General features: G+C 45.0%; 1 protein-coding gene across 6 annotated transcripts in view; it reads left to right on the top strand.

Annotated features, from left to right (window-relative positions):
* Ablim1 (actin binding LIM protein 1) overlaps positions 1 to 25629 on the top strand; it is a 137279-nt gene that overhangs the window by 41859 nt on the left and 69791 nt on the right. The window lies entirely within an intron of this gene.

Below are 25629 nucleotides of genomic sequence, written 5' to 3'. Positions count from 1 at the left end.
GACTGTGAGAGAATCCATGGGCTGTGCTGTCCTTGGGGGCGATTTCTACCAAATGCTCATTGGAAAATTGGAATGATGGAGAATGTGAAGGGGGGAAAAAGAATGATAAAGACTGTTGAAATGAAAAAGACTCTTTTTATTTTTGGAAGTTAGAAGAGGAAATGAAGAGGGTGTTAGAGTCACGTGGGTACATATGTATGTGTGTGTGTGTGTGTGTGTGTGTGTGTGTGTGTGTGTGTGTAAGGACACAGACCCAGGAAGCAGAGGTTCAGAATCAGGGCTAAGAAAGGGTGGGTGAGAGTTGAAGGTGTTGACTTCCCCACCCTTAGAAACCCACATCCTGTGTGACCCAGAGCAACCTGTGGCTGGGGCTAAGCTGAAGTCTGTCAAGTTCAGGTGTGACTGCTTTGAGCCGGCCAGCTGAGTTCCTGTGTTCTCGGCAGCTGCTCCCCAGTGTCTGCCCGTGGGCTGAGCCAGGCTCCTCCTGGGCCAACACACGGGCTTCTGGGCCAGAGTTCAGAGGCAGTCACTGCCCCACTTCTCCCAGGCCTGTGGGGCGTCAACCAGGTCCCATGGAAAAGTCGAGATCACCTCCCGTGTCACCCATATTCCAGGGTGCAGAATGTGTGCTGAGTGGGGCTGGGTTAGGAAGCCCAGCAGCTGGCAGGAGGACAGACTGGTCCTGCAGCCTGCCACCTCCTCCTTCAGCACCAGGGCCCTGAATCCATCTAACCATGTCCATACTTCCCAGTAGGGTGTATTTCAGAGACACAGGACGCATATCCAGGGAGCCCCTGAGGTGTTTCTGGGCTGCTGTCTCCTGATTGTTCACTTTAATGTGTTTGATTCTAGGCCAAGGGAATGTCACCTCAAATTTTAAAAAAAGGCTGAGAAGAGTGCAGAGGAGGGGGCAAGTGAGACTTCTGTGGAAGTCAGGGCAGGAGCGCCTGTGGGACTGGACCCATACCCACACCTGGGGAGCTGGGAGGGGGACCCACGGTCTCTCCAGTGAAACTTAATGCTTGGCCCAAGGACATTTTGAGACTAGGGTTTTGGTTGACGAGGAGGAACAAGCCCTGCAAGGCTATTGGAGAAGGTGCTGTCACCCACCTTACTGAAGTCCAAGTGGTCCTATCACGGTCAGTACTCCAAGTGGAGTGACTGGTCCTCCCCTGAGTCTGTCTCTCATCTGTCTGTAGAGCCCCTGAGAGCTCATCTAAGGAGGTGCTTAAGTGGGGCCTCACCGAATCTCCCTTGGGGTTCCCAAGTTTAGTCTCCTGTGTAAGACTGAATAAACCTGTTGAGTTGGGAGCAACTGGGAAATTTCATTTTCAAAGAACAATAATAAAACAATTTCCCAGATGTTCAGCCTTAGGAAGAGGCAAGAAGACCCCCAGCAGCACGGTGCTTGAATTTGAGACCGCCATGTTTGTAGAGAGCACAGAGCAAGTCAGCCATCTCTAATCCACACGTGGATCTGTGTTCCCCAGAAAGAGTTGGGGCAAAAGGGCTGGGTGTGTGTATCTGTGTGTGTTGTTTGCTTTCCGATTTAATTCAACAGCTGTGGGAAGGAGCATCTAAAATAAAGTGAGATCCAAGAACATGACATTTTGAAGAAATCTCTGCTTACTCTGTCCTCTCCCTCAAGGCCCAAGTGGTACAGTGTTTACTGGGGCGGCAGAGGCCTCTTCCCCAATTGGCTTCGGGTTCCTGCACTGGAAGCTGCTTTGTGGGGTTTAAGGCTTGGAGACTTTCCTAAATGCCTTCAGAGTCTGGCCGTTTGGGAACAGTTTGCACGTTCAGGCTGAGACTCAGGGTCCACCCAGCAGGCGCTGCTCGGATGGGCGTGTGATCTAGAACAAGGTCCTGCAGAGTTAGCACACCACCACGTGACTTCTTGTGAGTCAGCTGGGTTTGGTCACTGAGAGATCAGAGGCGGGGTGGGGCGGGGTGGGGGGACGCAGGATTAGTGTCCACACACTCCACTTCCCTCCATGCCTTGTTCTCTGATCCGGTTGTTGGTGAACCACTGTGATTGTGAATCAGTTGCAAATACTGCGGACCTTGTTTGTGTCTTTTTCATTTATTTAATCCACAGAGATGATCAGTTTTTCAGTTTCTGGTGTTTGCTGAAATGAGGATGGCTTAAAACAGCAGGAATTTATTCTGAGTCCTGGAGTCTAGACATCCAAAATCAAGGTGCCCTAGGGTCACACAGTCTCCGAAGGGCTAGAAAGGACCCTTCCTTACTTCCTCCAGCTTCTGGTGGTTCGTGGCATCCCTTGGCTTGTGGCTGGATCCTCCACTCTTACCTCCATCCTCACATGGCTGCTTCTCTGAGTCACCTCTGCTGTGTCATCTCCTCTGCCTTCTTCTAGAAGGACACTTGTCACTGGACGGAGGGGTCACCCTGACCACCCAGCATGTCTACTACTTCTCAAGATCTTTAGCTTAATCTAATTTATAAAGACCCTTTTCCTAAGTAAATTAGCACTCTCAGGTCCCAGAGATTTGGTGTAGACATATCTTTTGGGGAAAAAGGGTCACCATTCAACCTTTCCACCTAAGTATCGGTGCTGGGAGGCCTGAGCTCAGCTTCACTTTTAGTTGAACACTCACTAAGGATCAGTGAGTGGCACACTAGAGCCCCTCTGGGTGTGGTTTCACTGAAGTTCCACTGGACACCTGAGGGAGCTTTGAGAAGGGGAAAGGGCACAGGGCCTCAATGGGGAGAGAAATTCCTGGCCTGAGCTGTGTCTCTGATTCCTAAGTACTTTTGGCAGGTCCTGCAGCCTCTTTGGGTCAGTCTTCATCCACAGGTAGAGGGACTGGCGTGTGACTTTTGAAGCTCCATCCTGCTCTCATCTCTGTTACTCCTTCATAGCTGTAAAGCCCACACATCTTGTCATCCTGGAGAGCTGGGGGGCCTGAGGACCAGGTGGCTTCATGAGAAGGGCTTCCCAGTGCTGGGAACCAGAGATCTGCACTTGGCCCTGGAACTCAACGGCTGGGGGACCTTGGTCAATTCTCTCAACTTCCTTGAGCCTCCATTTTCTTTTCCTTGATCACAAACATTAAAATATACATGTTCATCCAGGACTTGGGCTGCTGGACTCCTAAAGTCTCTTTGATTCTGCGGATCTGAGTTTTTAGTTCTTCTTGTCTTGTGTCTAAGGCTCAGAGCCAATTATCCTTTTCTTTTTGGAGATATTTTCTGGAAACTGATCTCTAACACCCAGCAGCTAGCTTGCACTCAAATTTCAGCTTTATTATCATTTGCTTTCAGTTTTGTTTCCAGTAGCAAGATTCTCTTTTAGGGAGATCTTGCTACTAATGGCACTTCTTTAAAAGATTTTGCTAATTAATCTATAAATTCAGGAGCAATCTGAAGTTGTTTATGGCCTGCCTCCTAATTAAGTAGTCCAGAAACAAATTAGTATGAGATACTTGCTGATAGCCTCCTTTCTCCATCCCTTCTTTGAATGCTTTGAAAAAAACCTTCCCTCCCCTTCCTTCTCCCTCCCCTTCCTTCTCCCTCCTTCCCTTCTCCCATCTCCCTTCTGCTTGAAAAATTAAGTGTGACTTCAGATTAAGTCACAGATGTCAGTGGACATGGGGGCATCCCTTTGGTACAAATTTCCTTGTCTTTGGTGGATGGCCCTAGGTGACCCTTTACTCCAGCAGATTTCCTTCCCAGGTACAGATTGTTACCTGCAGCTTCCCAAAGAAAGAAACAGCAACAAATAGATCCAGAATGAAGGCAGGAAGGAAAAAGAAGGAAAAAAGAAGTTAAACGGAAAACCAAAGTCTTAAGAGTAAAGGAAAAGGGTTTCACCCCTTCCCCAAGTGTGGGGTGCTCTTCCAAGCAGCCTGAGGGTGGCTTCGGCTGACCTCTTGCACAATCCCCATCCCCCAGGGGCCCTATGTCACCCGCACTCCTGATTCTTTCAAGATGAATGCCCCCACCCATTGTCCCCTCTGCAGAGTGGTGTCCCCCTGAGCAGCTGCAGGCTGTCTTTTCTGTCCCTTCTGGAAGGACGAGGACAAAGGGCAGTTGAAGTGTTTACATTCTGACCAAGAGGAGCGAGGGAGACTCTGCTTTCCTTCCTGGGTCTCAGGGCCTTTCCCTTTCCCTCTTCCCAACCCTCCACATCTGGTCTTTCCAGAAGGTCTGGCCCTGCCTGTCTTTGTGGTGGGGTGTTTCCTTCAGGCCCTGAGCTCTCTGGGGAGGAATGTGTGCTGGTGCCTATCCCCCTGCCCACCCCTCCCACCCCCAGAAGAAAGAGGCCCTCAAATGAGTTTGGGAAAGTCCCCCAGAGAGCCCTTCAGGCCTGTTCCTTCAGGCCCCGGGCCCCTGGCCTCTCTGTGCCTGTTAGCCTGAAGAGGATTTACACCTGCTTTGAGACCCCTCCTGCTGGCCTCCTGGAGTGTAGGAAATGGAATCGCAACAGGATCCAGCCAGATCCTTTCCCTAGACTCTCTGAGGGATTAAAAATGGGTGGCTTTATTTTGTTTTGCTTTTTCAACTGATTTTTTTAAAAAAATGCTTTTTCACAAAGCCCCAGGCCAAAGGTTTGTGATGTTCCTGTGAAACTAATTCACATTATAAATGGGAGGCCTGGTTCCCTTCGTTCCTTTTGGTGCAGGTATTTGAAGCATGCATTTGTTGCAATGGCCATATTTGGCCTGAACTAACTTATTAACTAGTGAGAAGAACATGGGTGATCCCACGCACGGCACTTGCATGACATTCACTCCTTTTTGTCACCATGGAAGATTTGATTTGCAAAAGACAGGCTGAAATGCTAACGCCCTACTTTCTTGTTTTTTTTTTTTTTTTTTTGTGTATCATACACATACAAAGTAAGAATCGTGGCCCACACCCCTGCAGAAAATGAGTTGTGTTCTTCCTTCTCACTGTGCTTGGACAAATTCATGTTCTCTTCCTCTTAATTGTAGATGCAAATATTTTTGAGAACCCTGCGGGGGGTGGGTTGGAGAAGCAAGTGTTTCGGTTGTGTTGTTTTATTTGTTCTATGCCTCAGTGGACAGTGAACCACCTCAATATCTTGATTTTGTATAATATTTTGAACATTTCTAAGTGATTTCTTAAATGTTTAACTCTCACAGCAGGCCTATAAAGTGGTCAAGGCCATTACAACTGACCTCCATTTATAGATGAAGACACCGAGTGCCGGGAATTCTGGAGCTAATTAGTGACAGAACGAAATTAGAAAATAGGTCTCCCGATTCTCAGAAGGTAGGGACACGAGGTAGGGACACGTGCACATGTGCACACACACAGCTTTGGGATCTTCCTGGCAATAATCCTTGCAGAAAAAATAATTTGTCTCCCAGTATGACTTGCTGAAGGACCCAAATTTTCCATTCCTGGTGGGAAGGAAAAGCCCCGTCTCATTAGTGGTCTGTTATACCTATCCCCAGGACAATAAACATATGTTGCTGGGTTGGTTTACTGTTTACTAGTGTTAAGATGTCACTGAAGATCAGTGACTTTGCTTGTGGTCACTATGGAGAATTTCTATGGAGTCAGACCTCCTGCTATCTTGCCGCCTTTATCAGTTGTCCTTGGAGAACATTGATGAAGGATGATGACATCTCAGGATAGACATGTAGTCTAGGACTCTTCATAGCTCCACGGATGGTCAGGAAGATCCTGTGAGGCAGGACTGATATGGAAACACTGTCCACCTTTTCTTGTTTCACACTATCACTGAATAGTTTGAACTGGAGACATGGTTTCGGTTTTGTTTAGTTTCTGAGACAGGGTCTCTATATGTTACTCAGGCTGGTCTCAAACTTCTGGGCTCATGTAATCCTCCCACCTCAGCTTCCTATGTAGCTGGGACTATAGGCATGCACCGCTGCTCTCTGTGGTTTTGTTTTAAATGTGAGTTAAGCAGAAGGTGGTATGTCCATATAATGGAATATCATTCAGCCAATTAAAGGAATGAAGCACTAATTCATGCTATGTGATGAACTCTGAAAAATTTCTGCAAAATGAAAGAAGACATAAAAGGACACATGTCATACAATTGTGTTTGCATGAAGTGTTTAGGATAGGCAAATGTGTAGACATAGAAAGATTAATGGTCACCAGACTGGGGGGCGGGGGGGGAAGAGAGGGGAGATTGCTGATGGGTGGGTATGTATTTTTGTTGTTGTTGTTGTTGTTGTTTTTGCCTTTTTAGTGATAAAATAGTCTAGAACTAGACAGCTATGGTTTCATAACTCTTTGGCATATTAAAAATTGCTGAATTGTCTACTTTAACAGGGTGAATTTTATGATTGTAGGTTGTATCTCAATTTAAGTCTCTATCTATACAAAGATATGCAAGATGATGGAGAGTGGGGATCCTGGTGTTCTCTTTGCTTATTTGTAAAATAACACTGACCATTGCCTCATAGGGCTGTGGGGCTTGAAAACACAAATAAGTAAAACCCCTGGCATGGTGAACAGTCAGGTGAGCACTCTCCCCTTTCCCCCTCCCTTCTAGTCCTTGGGAGTTTGACCTATAGGCATAAGATCAGTGAGGATCTTATCCAGGTCAATAAATGTCTTCATTTATTGCCAGGTTCTTTGTTTTTGTAGATGGGGAAACTTTTGTTCTCTTGCCATTGTACAGGACTGTGCCCTTGATTATAGAGTGTGACTTGATTAATGTAAGATATTCCCAGTCCCGAAAGTGTCCTGAGGTTTAAACTCAACATACGGTTTTCGATGTATTAGTTATGCCCTCTTATTTGTGAAGAATAACCTTGAGCTAACATTTTGTCCCTTCTACAGTCAACAGACTGGAAATTGGCCCAGTTGGGCATAGCGCATTGACACAGTGAGCCATGAGGAAAATCTGATTCCCCCAAAGTTGCCCACTTTCCCTTACTTTAACAACAAAGGAAATGTGTTGCCAGAGGAACAGAAGACTGTTCATAAGCAGTAGAGAGTTGATATTTCTGGGAAAAAAAATCACCCCATTTCCTTTCAGCACAAATGGAAAGGCTTTCTTATCCGGAAATGACAGTTTAAAAAGAATTTGTATTTATCTTGACTTAAAAAGATGTTTTGTTTTTCAGCGTTGTTTAACTTCAGAGAGTTGGATCAGTTGAACTTGCTTCCTACCTTATTTCTTTGATCTTACAGCTTGGTTTAATTGCAGGCTTCTAATAAGGAGTTATTTTCTGCTCCAAATCAACAGGTTTTAAACTTAAAAATCCTTATAAAAACATTTCCCACTATAGACTGATGTAATATTAGTTTAATTATGAGGTAAATTGAATTGTGAGGTTTCACTAGGGCCCATTCTCTATTTGCAAGAGATTTCTGCTAATTCACTTGGATCTGCCCACCTGGCCGGTGGAGGCTAAAGAGACAGAGGGAACTCTTGGGGTCTGCTGGGCACTTGGCTACCACAGTGGCCCCCTCAGTCCCCTCTAGCTTTTGGGTTCATGGTAACTCACGTGGAAGGTGGCTTCTCCGGCCACCTCAGCTCCGCCTACCCTTCTGCTTATGTCCACCTGGACTCTTGCCATGAGTGTTCAACTTGGGATTCAGTGTTGAAAAGTGGCACCATCCAAAGCTCACCAGCACGGTTTCTATTCTGGGCACGGTTTGCCCCGGATGTGATGACAAGTGCTCCAGGAGAAATGGGAGCATTGGGTCCCTGGGACCCTGACAGCCGGTGCTGGCCTCCTACTCTGATACTAGGAACAGGCTCCCTCCCCCTCTGTTTTACACCTGAATGTGCTGGCTTCCTGGACCTCGGGCTTCCCACCTTGTGGAGGACAGTGTGCCAGTTCCAGCAGATGGGCCTGCTCATGGCTTGCCAGCTATCCAGGGGGAAGAAGGCTTGGGCTGGGGCCCAGCAGAGATGGACTGGGACAGTGATTCCTCCCCAGAAGGAAACTTTTGGACTGCCCTCGCAAACTGCTGACAAACTGCTTTCATGGCTCTGTAGCAAAATGCAAAGCAGCAGGCAACTTGGAAACAGAATCTGGAATTTTGGAGCTTGCTGAGGCTTCATGGTAGGGTGGAGGAAGAGAACGGTGGTGAATGGAAAGTTGGGACATAGTCAGACGTGCCAGGAAGGGTGCTGGAGCCACTTGGAGCTGAGTCATCCTCAGCAAGTTGCTTAGACTCTGAGCCTCAGCATCCTCAGCTGTAAAATGGGGACAATTAGACTTACCTCTTACGGGCTTCAATCAGATAGGAAGTGAGTCATCTGAGATAGTGTCTAGCATACCAAGCCTCAAAAAAAAAAAAAAAAGTTTTCCCCCCATTTCCTTCATTTATAAACAAAGAAACAAGTTTTGTCAAGGCCTGATTGTTTAAATAAGCTTACAACTTCCTGTGTGGAAGTTGCTCTCTGATGTGTTGTTTGTGAAGTTTCCAAATGCACAAGTTAGCAGGCATGTTGATGCTTTGATTTGAAAATTCCTCAAGTTACGTCACTTGGGACAAGTGACGTTCACATGCATTCATTCGTGACCATAAATTCCATCTACCATTGTTTCACCATTACTTTTCATCAGGCATTCAGAAGCTGCTAAATAAAGATGTATTGATCAACAGTTTTTCTTCCCATTATGAATTTTTGCAATGGCCTTGAACCCCAAAATGTTTAAAGATTCACATACTCTTACATTTCTCATCACTCCACTAAATACCTGTTCCTTTCATTCATATATGGCTCTTTCCTGTCTGTTTATGTCTCTTGTGGCATCCACCTAAGTAATCTGTTGAGGTGTAAATTGCTGGAGGATTAGTGCAGTTCTGTTGGATTGTGCTGGATGATGTCAGGCACGTTTGCCATGAGAGGACCTCCACCGGTGATCAGGATGACAAGGAAGAGGACTCTCAGCTCCTGCTCTCCAGCTCCTTGAACCTTAACCCTAGCACAGAGTCCCTGTTTTGGGCAGCTACCCCTGTGATGGATATCAGCTTTATTTGCATACCCTAAAATTTGCCTGTATTCCGGGTCTGAGTCTGTGATCTTTGGTAAGTTTAGAGTTGTGCGTCCAACATCACAACCCAATTTTAGAACATTTCTATCACCTCCAACAGACCTCTGCCTAGTTAGTTATTTTTCCTTTCTTCCCCAAGTTGCGTCCACACACAGGCCCAGAGGCCTGCCCATGGAAAGACAGCTCATTGTTGCTCACCAAAGGTTGTCCAACTGCAGGTTCCTTGAAGGTGTTAATTCCATGTGCTGGTGATTTTTCATAAACGTGGAGATTTGCTTGGTAAACTTGAAGATGCCCATCTTCTCTCTCCCCATCCCAGAAGTCATAGAGGTGGTTAAGATAAATCTGAATGAGTAATTGATGACCCAAATATAGGCTGATAGGCATAAAGATGGGTGAGGATGAGCCTGACTCTAAGGCCAGAGTTACTTCTAGCCATGTGACTACCATCCCCGTTGAGTTTCCCAGGTTTTTTTTCTTTAATATTTTTTTAGATGTATAGACCTTTATTTTATTCATTTACTTATATTCTGTGGTGCTGAGGATTGAACCCAGTGCCTCACACATGCTAGGCAAGTGCTCTACCACTGAGCCACAGCCTCAGCCCCTCCCAGTTTTCTTTCAGGAGGGATTTCTTCACACCCCTGACAAACATCTGGCTCCCTGCTGATGTCTTAAACAGGAGGTGCTGCGATTACAGAGGTCAGAGGTACTGTCTCTGACCCCCCACTGGATCTGAGGCCAGGGTCCTAAAGCCGTTGTGCATGAGAACCATGTTGTGTAGTGTGGGTTTCCAGTGCAGCGTGGAGCCTACTTGATTGACCGCAGTGTGCCATGTGCACTTCTGTGAGGCAGTAGAGGTCCTATCAAGTGTTCCTGCCACAATCAAAAGTTACTCATGTTTTAAAATAATGAAGGCTGGATTCCCAGACTTCACCCCAGAGATTCAGGGGTTCCAGGCTGGAGCCTAGGAATCTGCATGTAACTTGCCAGCCTGGTTTGCGGGATTCTGGGGTAGAGAAACCCACACACGCCCCTTTGAGAATCTGGCACTGCCAAAGTGTGATGAAGGCACCTGAATGGAGATTTTTTTTGGTTCCTCAGAAGAAAGATGTCCTAGAAATTTCATTAACATCCCCATAATTATCATAATGTACACCCATTTCCTCTTCCTCTGCATTTTAGAAGCACCGCAAAAACCCTCACATTTCTTCAACAGCTTTTGGGATCATTTCCAGACCAGCTTAGAGGGATTACACATACATAAAAGGGTCTTTGGATTAGCAGATATTTATGGGCAAAGAATTTCTCTGAAAACTTCCTTAAATCAACTTAGTCCTGTTGAAAAGGACCACAGTTGTCACAGAATCTTGCCCTAGTTTTAAGAAACAGTACATAAAAAGAGGCCATGATATCAGAGTAAAAGGTTCTGTCTCCTCCTCTCTGTTCTAACACACACAGAGCCTGTGGCTTCACCTTCTGTCACCAGTTCATCTGTGACTTCTGCAGAATAGTTTAGTTGAAAATGAGGAAATATGTGTAAAATGCATGGAACATAGTTAAAGTATCCTGCAATAAAAGAGCACAGTATGAAATGTACAAACATATGAATGAAGCTTGGTAAGTCTCTTTTTAAAACAACATTTCCCTCAAATAGTACTACAGAATAATATAAAAATTCTGAAGTAGCAAATGCAAGTCAAAGTTGAACTCTGTTTTACTACACTTTTACAACAGGGGTCCCATATGTGTGTCCCAAAGGCAGTGGCTTGGGAGAGGAGGCAGCCTGCAGGCATAGCTGTGCACCTTTCCATCACCTCAAACTCAGCAAAGAATCTTAAAAAGCATGAAAACCTAGTTTCCATGCAAGCCTCTCCCTCAGACAATTACTGTCGGATTGACAATGCAGATAATTGTAAGCAGATGTGAAAAAATGGTACTTTCCTCACCTGCATTTTTAAAAAGGAATATCTACCCCCCTCCTTTTTTGAGAACATGGACTGGCCCATAGTGGTTGCTGGTGTGTTTAACTAGTAAGTGAAGCCAGCAGAGGAGGCGTTGAGAGAGTGTGCCTGCCGCACACTGTTCTTGTTTCCGGTGTGCGTCTCTGGGGTGATGCACATTGCCTTAGCCTAGCTTTGCAGAGAAGCCTGGGATGTAACCCAGGCAGGCAGGAACCTCAGTCTGCCGGGCTGAGGTCTGGCTTTTCCCAAGCCTCTTTGCCGTCTCTGAGTCTGAAGCCCAGAGGAGTTCCCTGCTCAGTACAGCTGAGGGACAGAATTGGAAGCAAAGGAGCCCTGGCATAAGGTAAAGTGGGCATTGATAAGGTGTCCTGTGCTTGGCAAGGCTTTGTCCGTCCCCCCCCAGCCTCCTGCTTTCTGGGAGACATCAGAGGCCACTGGAGTCCTCCACATGTGGATGGCTGGACAGTGATGACAAAGACTACTTTAATTGCCTTGAAATACATTTTTACTTACACTTTTTGTTTTTCTGATGGTACAGAATGGACCACAGAGCTTTTATTCGTTGTTGCATTCCTGAAGAGCTGGCAAGACAGGTTATTTTACTGAGAGGCATGGGGTATTGACTTTTTAAACTGGTTTGTGTTTTTCAAACTTTTATTCTGAAGACTGAAAAGAGAGAGTGGTTTTCAGACTTTGGGTTTGTTTGTTTTGGTTGTGGTTTTTTAGAGCTCTTTGGAATTTACTTTTGAGACTAAAGAAGACTTTAGAGTCATGTTTGGAGAATTTGGTGGTGAAAATGGCACGGGCATTGAGTAGATTTCTCTGTTACTATAAATGTGTGAGTTTTGTTCTTTTTTTAAGTTCCCTATGAATGAAAATGAGGAAGCACAATAGGTTTTCTTCATGTTTTGTTGCAGTCACAATTTAAAAGATCTTGATTATGGACTCTCTTACACCTTTGGGTATGTAAGGAAAGAAAGCTAGAGATTCTGGTCTTTATGATGAAAATAGTTTTCCTAAAAACCTAGTTACTAACCCAGCCATGCTCTGAAGTTTAGTTGTTTTTTTTTTTTTTTTTTTGTGTGTGTGTGTGTGGGTGGGATTATTTAAAGTATGCTGTGCTAGTACTAAAAAAGAAATAGACAGAAAATTATCCCAACTGTGAAAGAAATAGATTTTATGATTTGGGGAAGGAGAAAAATGAGTTTGCTCAAATCCTAGCAGGAGCGTGGCCACTACAGCTGCTTCACCTACCACTTAACTGAGATTAGAGATTTCAGAGACAGTCTGAGTCTGTTTTCTCCCAAGGTCTCATGAGGAATGTTAAGAGGATGTGAAGTTCTTTAGATTATACAAACAGGTCTTGACAAGTAAGTGAAAAATAACTAATTAAAGTGCAATTGTTGCCCTTCTATAGTGGATCAAAAGGCTTGTTGGGTCATGATTGTACTTATAGAGTAAATGAATTCGCCATGGCTCGTAACTATAAATTACTTTTGAGAAGACTTTTAAAGCTAAGCGGTAACTATAAATTACTTTTGAGAAGACTTTTAAAGCTAAGCGTGAGGCCTTGCGCAGCTCTTGTGGTAGCACTATGAATGAAAATTATGTTCAAATGTATTTAAGTGGGTCGCAATTTAGGTGCCAGTGAGTTTAACCCTTGCAGGCACAGAGAACATCACATTATGGCAAGAGGGCTGCAGCGTTTTCCCTCCCAACTGCACCATCACTCATCTCAAAGAAAAGAGCAGTCGGAACACAGTTCTTGCATCCTGGTTCTAGAAGGAAGTCCTTTTATAGATTTTTACCTCCTGTAGACCAAGGTTTCTCAACTTCTGCATTATTGACATTTTGGACAGAGTAACCCTTTGTCCTGAATGATTCCAGTGGCATCCCTGCTCTCCAGGCGCCAGAGGACAGAGGACACTTCCCCCTGCCCAGCTGCACCCACCTGAAAAAGTCTCCAGCATTGCCAAAGGTTCCCGAGGGGCAAATGGCCCCTGGTGAGATTCGCTGCTCTGGAGAATCCATCTTCCAGCCAACAGCAGCCCTGGGGGAGGGGAGGGAGGGGAGCCATGCGAGACTTGTGCAGAGTCCAAGGAAAGCAGCAGGACAAATATTTTGGCCTGACCGTCTTGGTTTTTATTTTCTGCTTTCGCTGGCAATCACATCTTGGGGGTGGGGGTGAAAGGGCGGATGAGAGAACTATTCTGGATGTACATTCCTCTCCTTTCCCCTCAAGGGCTCTATTGGCCTTATTTTATAAAGTGCTCTGGTTGTAGAGATGTCAAACTTCTCTGAGTTGAATATCTAAAGTACATCCTGGGAATGAGCTATTTAAAAAAGAAAAGAAACTCATATGGTAAAGCAAATAATTACTCCATAACTTATTCATTCTGCAAATAGAGGCTTTTGATATGTGGGTGGGGTGTGAGTCTGGGCACACTCCTTATTCTATTTTGTTCTGGAATTTACAGATGAATGTTTTTATTTCTTTTTCCCCACCGTCTGTCCCACTGGGTCTCAAACTCTTCAGGTTGTTTGGGAATTGGAACTTGCCAATAAAATTAACTATTCATAGCCCTTTTCTGATTCATAGATAACAAATCAGTGGGTGGAATTTTTTTCCATTTAAATTTTTTCTTCTACCTTTAGCATATGCACTGTTTGCTCTCAAAGTTAGAAAATGAAGGAAGTCATAGTAAACAAATACTGGCCTAAAATGTCTGAAACAATACATTTCAACTAGTCCTACGTTGCTTTTTTTGCTTTATTTCTTTTTTTAGTCTCATGTGAATTTTGAAAGCTTATATTTATGATCTCATAAAATAGTTGTCTCTGATAAAGAGAAGTTGTGTCTGATACTTTTTCATGGGATTTCTCCATGAACAAACATGGTGCTCTGGGTGCCATGATTTCAGGAGCTGCCACCTGACCAAGACGAGGCACAGGGTTGTAGAGAAGAGACTCAAGCCCAGCTGGTACAGGGAGCTGCCTGAACGTATCAGGAAATGGCTTGGCTTATTGGTGTCTATTCTTAATAACAATGCTGGACTGGCCCATGGTATTATCAAAGAGTTGTGGTTTCTGCTTTTGATGGCAAAGCAAATCTTCTGTTTACCTCCACTCAGAATACCAGTGTGTCATGTACTGGGTGTTCTCTTAGAAATATTTCCTCATTATTAAAGTTCACCCCTTGTTCCCTAGACTTAAGATCTATGAGTATAGAGAACATTCGTATTTTAGGTCGTTTTTCCCCAGGGATGTAGCACGGTGCTTCTACATACTGTAGCTGATGAATAAACAGATGAGCGTCAATGATTCCCATGAAAAGACCACCTGGGAGGTTGGTCTACTAGAAGGGTCCACGTGTTGGGGCAGGCAGATGTGAGTGGTGTCTTTCCTCATCCAGACAGCACTCCTATAACAAGGCAGATTGACAACTTTATTTCATCAAAGTTTAACATGACACAGATGTCTTCAAAATGAAGACCTGAAGACCCAGGAGAAAACATCTGTCTTCATACTTTGGTTTGTTGAAGAATGGACAGCTGTTCTAATGGTAGACGGAAAGGGGAACCAACAAGGCTTGTCTGTTCACATTCTTCTTGGCCTCTCTTTGTAGCATTCCTTCCTCCTGAGTATAGGGCAAGACTCCTCTGGAACAGGGTATTGTGAACTATTATCAGATTTCTCTATGGCCAGTTCCTATGCAGAAAGGACAGGGGAGTTTCGGGTAACGTGCGTAGGTTTTATGGCTTGCTTTAGAGGAGAGGACTTCTAGTTTCTCTAGCTCACTGGGGAGGGGAGGGGGTATGGAGGAGGGGCGACAGATAGGAGGGCAGAAGATCAGGGAGACTTTACTTCTGAGGCCATCTAATACCCTTGAGATTAAAATACTCTGCATGCCAAAAGCATTGGTACCCTGTGGTATTGTTTCCTGAGCCCCGTCCCCTGCCCAGGCCACATCCATGTAGTGTGTTCTGTGTATTTTTTTCCAGAAGAACAAATCAGTCCCCCTCCAGGCAGGTTTTAGTGTTTCAGGGGCTGCCAGAGGTCACAGGAGAAGTGGGTCTGTGGCTTATAGAATTTGGGAGGGAGGAAAGCTGCATACATTTTTCTTCCTGAGGCTCAGAAATGAAATTTCCATTACTTTAAAACCCCACAGGCTAATGCTGCCTTCTGGTTTTAATAAGATAAAGAGCATACCCAAAAGCAAAGCATCACAACCTCTTTGCTTTTAAGAAAATTAGCCAAAAGAAAGAGCTTAAGGTCAGAAGTGACCACACCCCTCATTTAGTCTCAGTGTGTTCTGGTATTAAGTCTCAGGTGAGGAGTGTCAGCGCTAGAGATCAGAATGGCACTTCTCCAAAGACTGTTTCTGAGCCCCACTTCTGGGGGAGAAGGGCATGCAGAGGGGCATATGATTTGAACTTAGCACTTCCCTGGACACTGCGGGATGTAAAGATGCTATAATAAGAGGTGAAGCAGTCAAAGATCATCTCATGCTTCAGTTCACAAATGGATCCCAGCTCGTGTTTCTAAGCAGAGCCAGGCCGTAGAGCACATGAGTCTTTTATCCAAGGAGGCTTTGCCACACCGAATGCCAATCAGCAACATACCATGATCTGCAACAGAGAGTTTATTTGCAGGACAGACTAGTGAGGAGGGGGAGGCCCAAGCCTCAAGTCTGCCTCCCTGAGGATGGGGTGTGGGCATATTTACAGCATAAAGATGCAGGGTGACTTAGGGAATGGGGAAGGGTGATTGGGACCAAGGTAATAAGTGGTCTGTGCCAGCATAGTCAAACTTCATGACTCTTCATGGGACATATGTTCAGAAAATGGCCAATGTTAGGGCGAGCTGGGGTGGAGTAAGAAGGCCACCCTTCAGACACCTGCTCAGGCCCAAAGGAAGAGTTGGTGGTTCCAACAAAAACAGTATTCAGGTCCCTGAAATGTAACCTAGGTGAAGGGAACCTAGGCAACCATTATCATGAAGGCTAGAGAGAGACTGATATTATCGTGCTCAGCTGTGTGGCCCCTGGAGTCGTTGATTTTTAAAGTCAACTGAAAATAAGTAACTAAAACCAAAGGAAGCTGGTGGCTTTATTCAGGTTTTCCCTGGGACTCAAGGCTTCCCTGTGCCTGGAGGTAGAGAGGCTTCAGGTGTGACGCTGGGTGGGGAGCTCTAATAGGACAGATGTAGACCCCATTGCTTCTGTTGTTCACCAAACCCAGAGTGTTTTCAGCAAATACAGATCCGTGTCCTCCTGGTTCACATTGGGGTCTTCCCCGCCCCCCCCCATAAACATTAGATGAAGCAGAAATACTTGCTGATGCTTAAGACTGCTTTTATCTTTCCTTACTGCTGAATCATCATTTTCTGAGATTGTTTTGGTCCTGGGCAGCTGGCCCCTTGCATCTGAGCTTGTATCCATATACCTTGTCTAAACAAACAGACTTGAAAAGAGAGAGAAATGTGCTTTGGAAAGCTCAGAACATCCTCTAACAGAGGCTTAGCCAGCTTTCTGCTTTGTTTTGGCAGCTTGTTGAGGATGCCAAATGTATCTGGTCTGGCCGAAGATAAAAGGTATTGATTCTTACATAACAAAGTTTAGGGCCTAAGGGGGAAGGGGTGTAGATTCCCAGGTTTCCTTTGTGTTTCGCAAAGAGTTCTAAAGGGAAAATGTTACTTGATTGGGTTTTTGTTTTGCCTTTGGTCCTTATCTTGGCTCAGCCCTCTGTGACTGGGTTCCTGGCCTCTGCCATCCCTGGCCTCATTCATTCCTCCCCTGCTGGCCTCTTTCTCTCCCTTCTGGCACCTGCTTTTCCCACCTGAGATCTTTCATTTGCCATTTTCTCTGCCTGGAACATGCTGCCCCCAGATGTTGGCATCCTTGTCACTCTTCAGCCCTCTTGTCATTTCCTGGAAAGTCCCTGATCCCGGATCTGAAGCCGCTTCCACCTGCCCAACCCCCAGCTTTGGTTCCCTGGCTCTGTTTTATTTTCTTTCCCACTGTCTGAAATTGAAAATAAGCTTGTGACAGGTGCTGACGAAGCTTCAGGTGTGACGCTGGGTGGGGAGCTCTAACAGGAGAGATGTAGACCCCACACAGGTGGTGGATAGATGGATGGAGGGATGGGAAGGGTGTGTCTCCCTTAAATCCCACCAAGTCTTTGGATAATTCTCTCCCCATACCATCCTTGCCTTAGGATGACACCAGCCATTTTATCCTGCTCTGGTCTCTTGTTCTGCCTAAGCCACCCCTCTGCATGGTACATTCCTGAGGACAGAAATCTCTAATAAAGGGTGTTTATGGTTCTAATCATTATTTTCCTCTTATGGCAGTGGTACTGTATAGACCTATCTCATCAAAGTCCTTTAACCAACTCTGTGTGCCAAGTATTACTTTCATCTTCTTTGTTTTGCAAATAAGTCAACTGAGACCTGAGCAGCCTGCCTGAAGGCATTGGGGGTGGTTTTGGCAGGGCCAAGGTAGGGCCAAGGTTTGAATCCAGCTATTCTGCTTCAAAATCCATACGGCTTATACCAAGTAAAACCCCACTGCAGCCATAGCTGGAAATTTTAAGTAGAAAAGACTAAGAAAAAACCTAAAAATGTTCAATGTGTCAGCATTCTTCTGTATTTTTAACATAACCAAGTGCTGCTGGTGGCCTGCTTCTCTTTGACCCCAGTCTTTGTGATTTGGTTGCATGCTCCATTGCTGAGGTCAGCAGCCAAGGTCAGGAACCACTGCTGACACCTAAATGTAACACTCAACGCTGGCCTGAGCTCTGACTCTGGAGCCAGGGTGAAGGTGATTAAAACTTCCCTCCTCTCCTAGAGTTGAAGTGGGAGTTGCTTAGTGAGCCCACAGCCCATCCTGGTCTGTCGGGTCTGAGTCTCTCAAGTTTGGATTCCCCCATGCACCAGCCCTGGTGAGAACTGCAGCAGAGCAGAGGCACGAGCTTGTCAGGCAAGTCTGTCTAAGCCTTCCTTGGCACCTGACCAAGTTTCACCCAGGTTTGGGGCTAACCTAGTTGGTTCACTTTTTCTGGGAGGGAGGTGTGATAAGAAGGAAGGTGGGGCCCCTGTGTTATTCATGATTGTCAAAAAAATTCAAAAGGCCTCCAGCTTGGAGCAGGACCAGTGAGAAGTGCTCAGTCGTGCACGTATTAATGAATCTGGGGTGAACGGAACCTTTAACCAGCCTGAGTAAGATGTTTTGTTAGTAAATGCAGCTCAACATCCAGTGAGGCCGTTTGAGAAGCTGTGTTAAAAGTCAGAAGTGGGACTTTTCTGGCCTTGGACATATTCACTAGTGAGTATGCCGGGCAATTTGCGATTTAACTAGGTGGTGAGAGTATTAGGCCTTTAACTTTCACCCTTGCCACCCCAGCCAGAGACACTTGTCATTGGAGTCTTGCTTAACCTGAACTCATTCACACCAACATGGGCTACAATCTGGGAAAGGGCTGCAACTCTGAGGGCGAGTTCCCAGGCCTGACCTTCCACCATCCAGAAAGATCTCTTCTTTACCTACTTCTTTGTGGTGAAGACGATTCCTGCTCAGGGGTCCTAGAAACATCAAAGTAGGAAAGTTTCATAGATTTAATGTAGTCTAACCCTCTGAGAGTCAAGGACACTCAAACCCAGAAGCACAGCTGATTTGTCTAAGAAGGCACAGCCCATGGGTCGGCAGACCAGAGGTAGACCTCCAGAGGTAGGCCTGGGAGCATCTCAGTGCCCTTTCCCAAGTGGCCTCTCCAGCTACTTGTCTGCTTACTCTACAGGTAAATGCAGCTCTCTCCAAAGGTCTCTTGGGATGTTAAAGCCATCCTGTGTAAGCATGATGCTGGGGATCGAGTGGGAACTCTGTGCTCAGCATTCAGCATGTGTTCAGTTTTGCTCAAACTTTTATTTCCTATCTTTGTTTCAGAACACTGTCTCTTTCCGGGGTGAATAGATCTCTCCTCCTAAAAGCTCCTGAGTTCCCTCCCACTGTTTCGAGGAAATTCCTAATGATTGGCCTAGGACCCCCTATCCCCATCCATGCAGAAACTTCTAGAAGTTATTTTTTTTAAAAGTAACATGATTATAAATAAATAAAGGAATAAGCAAATAAGTATATGGTGTAGGATCACAAGGCAGCGGGCAGCAGCCTTCTTCTGAAATGGCCAGATATTTCCAGCTTTGTGGACCACTCTGTCACAGATACTCAAGTCCGCTCTTATGGAGCCAAAGCAGCTACAGACACCATGTCAGTGAGTGGACATGGCCATGATCCAGGAAAGCTTTACTGACAAAAACCAAAGTTGGCCAGATTTGGCCAATAGGCTACAATGTGCTGAGCCTGATATAAGGCAAGAGTGGACGTTCCCCATTCACTCCTGACCCCATTCCTCAGCGATGGCTCTCGTTGAGCGTTGGGTCTCTGATCTCCCTGACCTGTAGAGAAGTCTGTATAAATATGGAGTTCGGCCACACACATTTATCATACGTAATGTCTAGTTCTTCACCTTGCCTTTCTCCTGTCCCCTGGGTGCAAATACACATTGGAGGACAGACACTCTTTTCACATATTGGACAATATCTTGCAGGTTGTCCTACTTTTCTTGTGTTTCCTTGGCAGTGACTCACTGTTGATGCTTGGAGGCTGAGGACACTCTTGGTAATTGCCACATAGTGGTCTCGTTCTTTACCTTCCATCAAGAGCCCATCCCAAATACAAAAGAGTGAAAACATGACTAAGGAAGTCGTGGCAGGCAGCGGTGACACCTTGTTCACCTCGTGTCCTCTCATGTGCCTGGGTGGCCACTTAACCTTTCCAGTTATCCTGTGTCTAAAGGGAAGATTGTCCCAGCTGGACTTCTGCCAGCACAGCAGCACCTACAAGTGGTGATCAGTAAGTGATTTTGCGTGACAACGAAGGTTTCAGACAAATCTTGGGTCTAACATCGTGGTTGATTTTAAATCTTTGGTCTAATGTCATGGTTGATTATGAGGCAATTTTTGTGAAATCTTCAAAGTCCCGTGTTGGTTGCTGTGGAAAGTGGGACATAGTGAGCAAGCAGTGTCTCCTCCACATACCCACACCTGCCCTTTGAGATCCATGCAGTCTGTTTCCCAGGGCTATGGTGACAAATTGCCATAACCCAGTGGCTTTTAATAGCAGAAATGTATTCTCTGACAGTTCTGCAGGCCGGGAATTTGAAATCAAGGTGTCATCAGGGTGGTGGCTCCTGGAGGCTCTGCCGCAGTGTTCCAGGCCTCTCTCCCAGCTTGTAGTCGCCAGTTCTTGGAGCTCCTTGGCTCGAAGGCCTATTTCTTCCGTCTCTGCCTCGTCTACACAGGGGCCAGCTTCCCCTTGTTTTCTCTGCACTGAGCCTTTACCCTAATCCAGGATGCCCTCCTCTCTGGATCTCCAGCCTTACTTACATCTGCTAAGGGTGGCATGCCTCTGGGGGACACAGTCCAACTCACACGCCCCCAGTCTAAACATCAAGGTGCTCTTTTCCTTCTCAGGATTTTGCTCCGCTAGTTGAGGAGAGGGTCAGAAGCCTCCTTCTTGTTACAATAAGCTGTCCTGTTCTTTGAGGAAGAACAAAGTACCAGGAATGACATCTGCTTTTTGTCATTTGCAAGTCTGAGAGAGTCATAGAAAGGCATCAGCCAGAACCACAGGCTTCTAGGAATTTTCTTCCTGAGTTCTGCAAAGTAAGATGCTAATGAGAAGAGTGTTTGCATATCTGACACTTGAGTTGAAAAGGAAACAGAAGGAAGAAAAACTTTGTTTTATAATCCTTGGGGGTTTTTGGTTTGCTAGTTGCCAGCTATATGGCTGCCTTTCCCTAGAGTTCATCAGCACGAATCGTTGATTTTTCTTTCCCAAGAGCTTCCAACTTTGTCTGAAGCTAGAATAACCAAAGCCATCTATTTGTATAATTTCTCGGGAGAAAGTTACTTTAATGCAAAAATAAATGATTGTGGCTGGGAATGTTTGAGGACACAGCTGTTATTTGTTTTTGAACAGAGAATTTGGATGAAAAACGTTTTTAATTTTTAAAATGAAGGAATAATGTCTGCTCTCTTCCAATTCTTAAATAATGTCTTTTGGTCACAAGTGACACTTGCCTCAAATCAAGTGTGTTTCCTAGGACTGGCATAACACAACACCACAAACAGGATGGCCCCAAACAGCAGAAATACATTTCCCAACAGTTCTGGAGGCCAGAAGTCTAAACTCAGGTTGTGGGCAGGGCCATGCTCTCTTCAAGGTCCTGGAGGAGGAACTTTCCTTGCTTATTCCAGCTTCCTGGGGCCCCAGGTGTTCTTGGCTTTTGGCCACATCACTCCAACCTCAGCCTTCCTTTTGGGTGGGTTCTCTCTTGTCTGCCTGCCTCTCTCTCCAAGTCTTGTTAGGACACTCGTCATATTGGATCAATGGCCCCACCTACTACTATGAGCTCAAACTAATTACCTTGGCAGCAGCTCTTTTTCCAAATAAGGTCACACTCTGAGGTACTGCGAATTAGGCTTCAATGTATCTTTTGGAGGTCATAGCTCAGCTGAAGCAAAAAGGAACTCACATTGCCAAGCCGCTGGAGAGGACGGGACTTCAGATGCCATTAGGGTGCTGTCAGTTCTGCTGCCTTATCATGTGTCATTAATTCATTCTGCAGCAGAAGGGCAGGGCTGCAGTGGCTCAGGACTCTTGCCCTTCAGTGAAAAGGGCTCTTTCACCCCAGCTCCCATCAGGAAATCCTGGGGAAGATTCCCACAAAATATCACTTGCTGGGCACTGGACCATTCACGCCAGGGATAGGGTCACAGGACAGAATGGTGTCTTCCATTTCTGGAGTTGGGAGAAGATGGGGTTTCCCCAGAATTTGACATGAGGCTTGACATGGCCCCTGGGGAACCCCTAGCTTAGGGTAGCTGGTTTAATTTGAGTGAATTCCAAATGTACTCACCTACTCTGAATGTGTGTAGCAGTCACATGTTACTTTTGAATAGCCCTTGTCTTTGCTCAGCTTTCCTGTGATTTTGTGCATTGGGTTGCACCTCTTCCACCCACTGCTGCAGGAACCTGCACTGACCACTTTCAGGTTCAGGGCAATGTCCTCAGGAGTTTGATTCAATTTTCCACTTCGCTGTAAGGCCAGTGCATTGGCCTTTGGGCAGGAGCATGTGGTGACTGCAATTTAGTCTTTACTCCCTAAAGGTGCCGTGGTGGGTAGATCGTGGGGATAGGCATTTTTTGCCTATTATTTTCATTTTCAGGTTGAAGTGTTTAAACTTCCAAATAGGACACACCAGCTCTGAAGGGTCTTAAATGTTTCTGTGTGGCCTGCTGGGAGGGTGCAGGTTGTGTTTAGACCACTCACTATAAGGAAAGGCAATATTTGATTTCAACTACAAAAATTCAGAGGAAATTATCAAAATGGCTCATGATTTAAAATACTTAATTATGGCCTCAAGGTATGTGTGTGTGTGTGTTCGTGTGTATGTGAGTTTAATTCTCTCAGTCAACTATGAGAAGCAAAGGGAAAGCTACCTGAGATCACTAACCTGTAGGTGACCTGAAAAGAGATGCTCATGGAGCCTGGATGCCAAATGCAGCTATTCCTGGGGTACAGTCACTCAAGCAATGGCACCATGTAACAACTTTTTAGGCCTTTGATGACTTTTTTTTTTTTTTTTTTTGGTACCAGAGATTGAACCTGGGGCACTTAACCACTGATCCATATCCCCAGCTTTTTTTTTTTTTTTTTTTTGTACTTTATTTAGAGACAGAGTCTCACTGAGTTGCTTAGCGCCTTGCTAAGTTGCTGAGGCTGGCTTTGAACTCTCGATCCTCCTGCCTCAGCTTCCCAAGCTTCTAGAATTACAGGTGTGTGCCACCGCATCCAGCATTTGGTGATTCTTTTTTTTTTTTGATGACATTTTTAAGTCTTAGAAATTTATACCATGACCCAAACTTAGCACATTGCAGTAGCTGACTACAATCTACCATGGTACAAATCTTTGCTCTATAACAAAGAACATATTTCTTGATAGCTTTGGTCTCATCAATTTTCATGGAAAAATCGATTGCTAATGTCTGCTAGCTCTGGGCTAGAGAGGAAGTACTAAGAACTCATTTAGTGGCTCTTTCAGTCCTGGTTAATAAGGGATGCCCTTTGCTCTTAACAGCCACCAGAATTAGGGACTTGGAATTCACATCACCCCAGGTGCACAGGCCTGCATACCCAATTGCACGTTTATTGTTGGTCATCTGCTCTAGTTAAGGAAGAGGTGAGCTGAAGCGTGTAGACCTGATGGAATTGCCCTGATGTGCAATAAACCAGCTCAGGATAAATTGAGTGTGAAATTGTTACTGCCGGATGTTGCCTGCTGGTGGTGATTCGTTTTGTATTCTTCCTTCTTTTTTTTTTTTGTGATAATTATTTTAACTTGATTTAAGAGGTGGTAGAATACTGGCTGGTATTGAAATAAAGCTAATTTCCTCCTGTTCTGAGCCATTCAAATGCTGCGGACATTTGAATCACATTTTTCTCCCAAGGTAGCTACATTTCTACAAGGGCCAGTAGTATTCTCTCTTCTCTCTCCTTTCTTTCATTTTTTTCCCCATCTAAACTCTTCACATTTATCAGTTAAATTATAAGAAGTAAAAAGGTAAACCTGGAAAACTATTTAAAAAAATTTTTTATAATAACTTAAGGTGAAGACGTTTTTATATAACCCCAGGTGAAGAAATGGCTGGTAAGTTCCTCTGAGGTTCAGGTTTTCTGGGAAAAGGAGGAGGCATGAACTTGTACAGGTAGAGGTCTTCTTGGCTGTACTGAGTGTGATGGGGGGATTCTTGAATTTTGGTCTGTTCAGAAATAGAAGTGATAGTTTTTCCAATCTCAGCTTACAGATTCCATCCCTCAGGAAGTCTTCCCTGACCCCTACAGTTACTACTGTCCCCTCTTCTTGATCTGGGGGCAGGCTCTTCCATCCAACAAATGCTCGCTGCACACTTAGTATCTGTACCTGTTGGGGACGCAGAGATGAGTACAGCTCCTCTGCCTTCTGTGCAGGCAGCCTCTGGGCCCAAGAGCACGCAGCATGTCACTAGTGTATGCAAGCTATTCAGCCACATTGCACTGGATTGTAACACATTTTCTTTACCTAGATCACCAATTTTGGCCCTCTTTGTGCACAGGAGAAAGTGTCGTTTTGTTCAGGCTCCTGCCTTTAATAGACTCATTACTTTTGGAGTAAGTAGCTTTCCCCGCAGGAAGGTTCACCTGAGTCATCTTGTGCTCAGCACGGCTGGCCTGCAGCAAGGGAGCAGGAGCAGCTTTCCTGTCCTAATTGGACAGAAGGAAATTGACTTGTCTTGGATGGAGTTGGTCCAGGCCTTTGTGCTCCAGGAAGATGCTGAGAGAGCATCTGTCCACCTGAGATGATCTGATGATAAGAAAGTGATGCCGCTGCCATCAAGTTTGAGAGAATGGCAGACGGAGGCCTGCTGTGTCCAATAGGAAAGGGAGGTTTGTAAACTATATGGTGCTCCAAGCAGTTGACAGGGAAAACTGGAGACTATAGACAAATAGACAGTTGGTCTTTCTGCCGAGAGTTGGGACTATTCTCTACAGGTGACCCGTTTGTTGCATACGGAAAGAATTGGAATTACCCTTTGCCAAGGAACACACTGGGAGCAAAATTACAGGAAATGAGACCATTCTAGGAAGAGGTGAGCCGGCTATGTAAAGAATTTTAAACAGAAAAGTGTAGCTTAGAATAGAATCAAACCCAAATGTGGATTCAACAATATAGTTTTGCTCTTAAAATTTTGTTCTGCCTCACTCTAAAGCACTGGAATTTTTCTCTGTAGTATGCGTCTAGATTTTTGGCATACTGGCTTGATGTATAATTGATTCTCTAAGCAAGAACTTCACATTTTGTGCTTTTGTATGCTAGCCAATTGCATGATTATAGTTATACAGTTATAAAAGGCCCAGCCCCTATGTATCTTAATGGAACTTAAAATTTAGTAGAAGTCATCCAGCAAATATCTATAAATTCATGCACCGTATTGGTGGAATAAATAAATACTACAGGAGTTCAGAGGAGGGAGGGAACACACCCAGCTAAGATTGAAAGAAGAGATTCCCAGGGAAGGTAGCATTTGAATCAAGCTGGCATCATTGGTATTTAGTGTGTAAAATTGACTATTTTCTATAAAAATAATCCATGCTTGAAAGCTATTGGACTCTGGAAATACAGAAGTATGTAAGACAGTATCCTTGCTCCCAAGCAGTTAAAGCCTACTGAGGGAAGTCTGTTAAGTAGCCAGATTATGTTGTAATATAATAAATTATATTGTTACAGATTATTATATTACAAATTACATTGCAGTGTAATTTGTTGCACAATGGAATGTGTGCTTTGCATGAATGTATAAAAGTATTATCCTGGTGGAGAAGTAAGTACACAGGAAAAAGAGTACCCAGGTGAGGGGAAGCTGAAGAAGGCTTATTCCAGTCTTCAAGTTTCCAACTTAGATTTGGAATCCCTTGGGGAGCTTCTTTAAAAACCTGTTGTCCAAGCCCTTCCTGGAACCCCACTAATTCTGGAGGTGGCCCTGGAAACTGGAAGTACCTATGCCCCTGATTCTGATGCATGGAGA

Source organism: Urocitellus parryii, chromosome 5 (genome assembly GCF_045843805.1).
Source record: "Urocitellus parryii isolate mUroPar1 chromosome 5, mUroPar1.hap1, whole genome shotgun sequence".
Taxonomy (NCBI): domain Eukaryota; kingdom Metazoa; phylum Chordata; class Mammalia; order Rodentia; family Sciuridae; genus Urocitellus; species Urocitellus parryii.
This window is presented reverse-complemented; position numbering and strand designations above follow the sequence as displayed.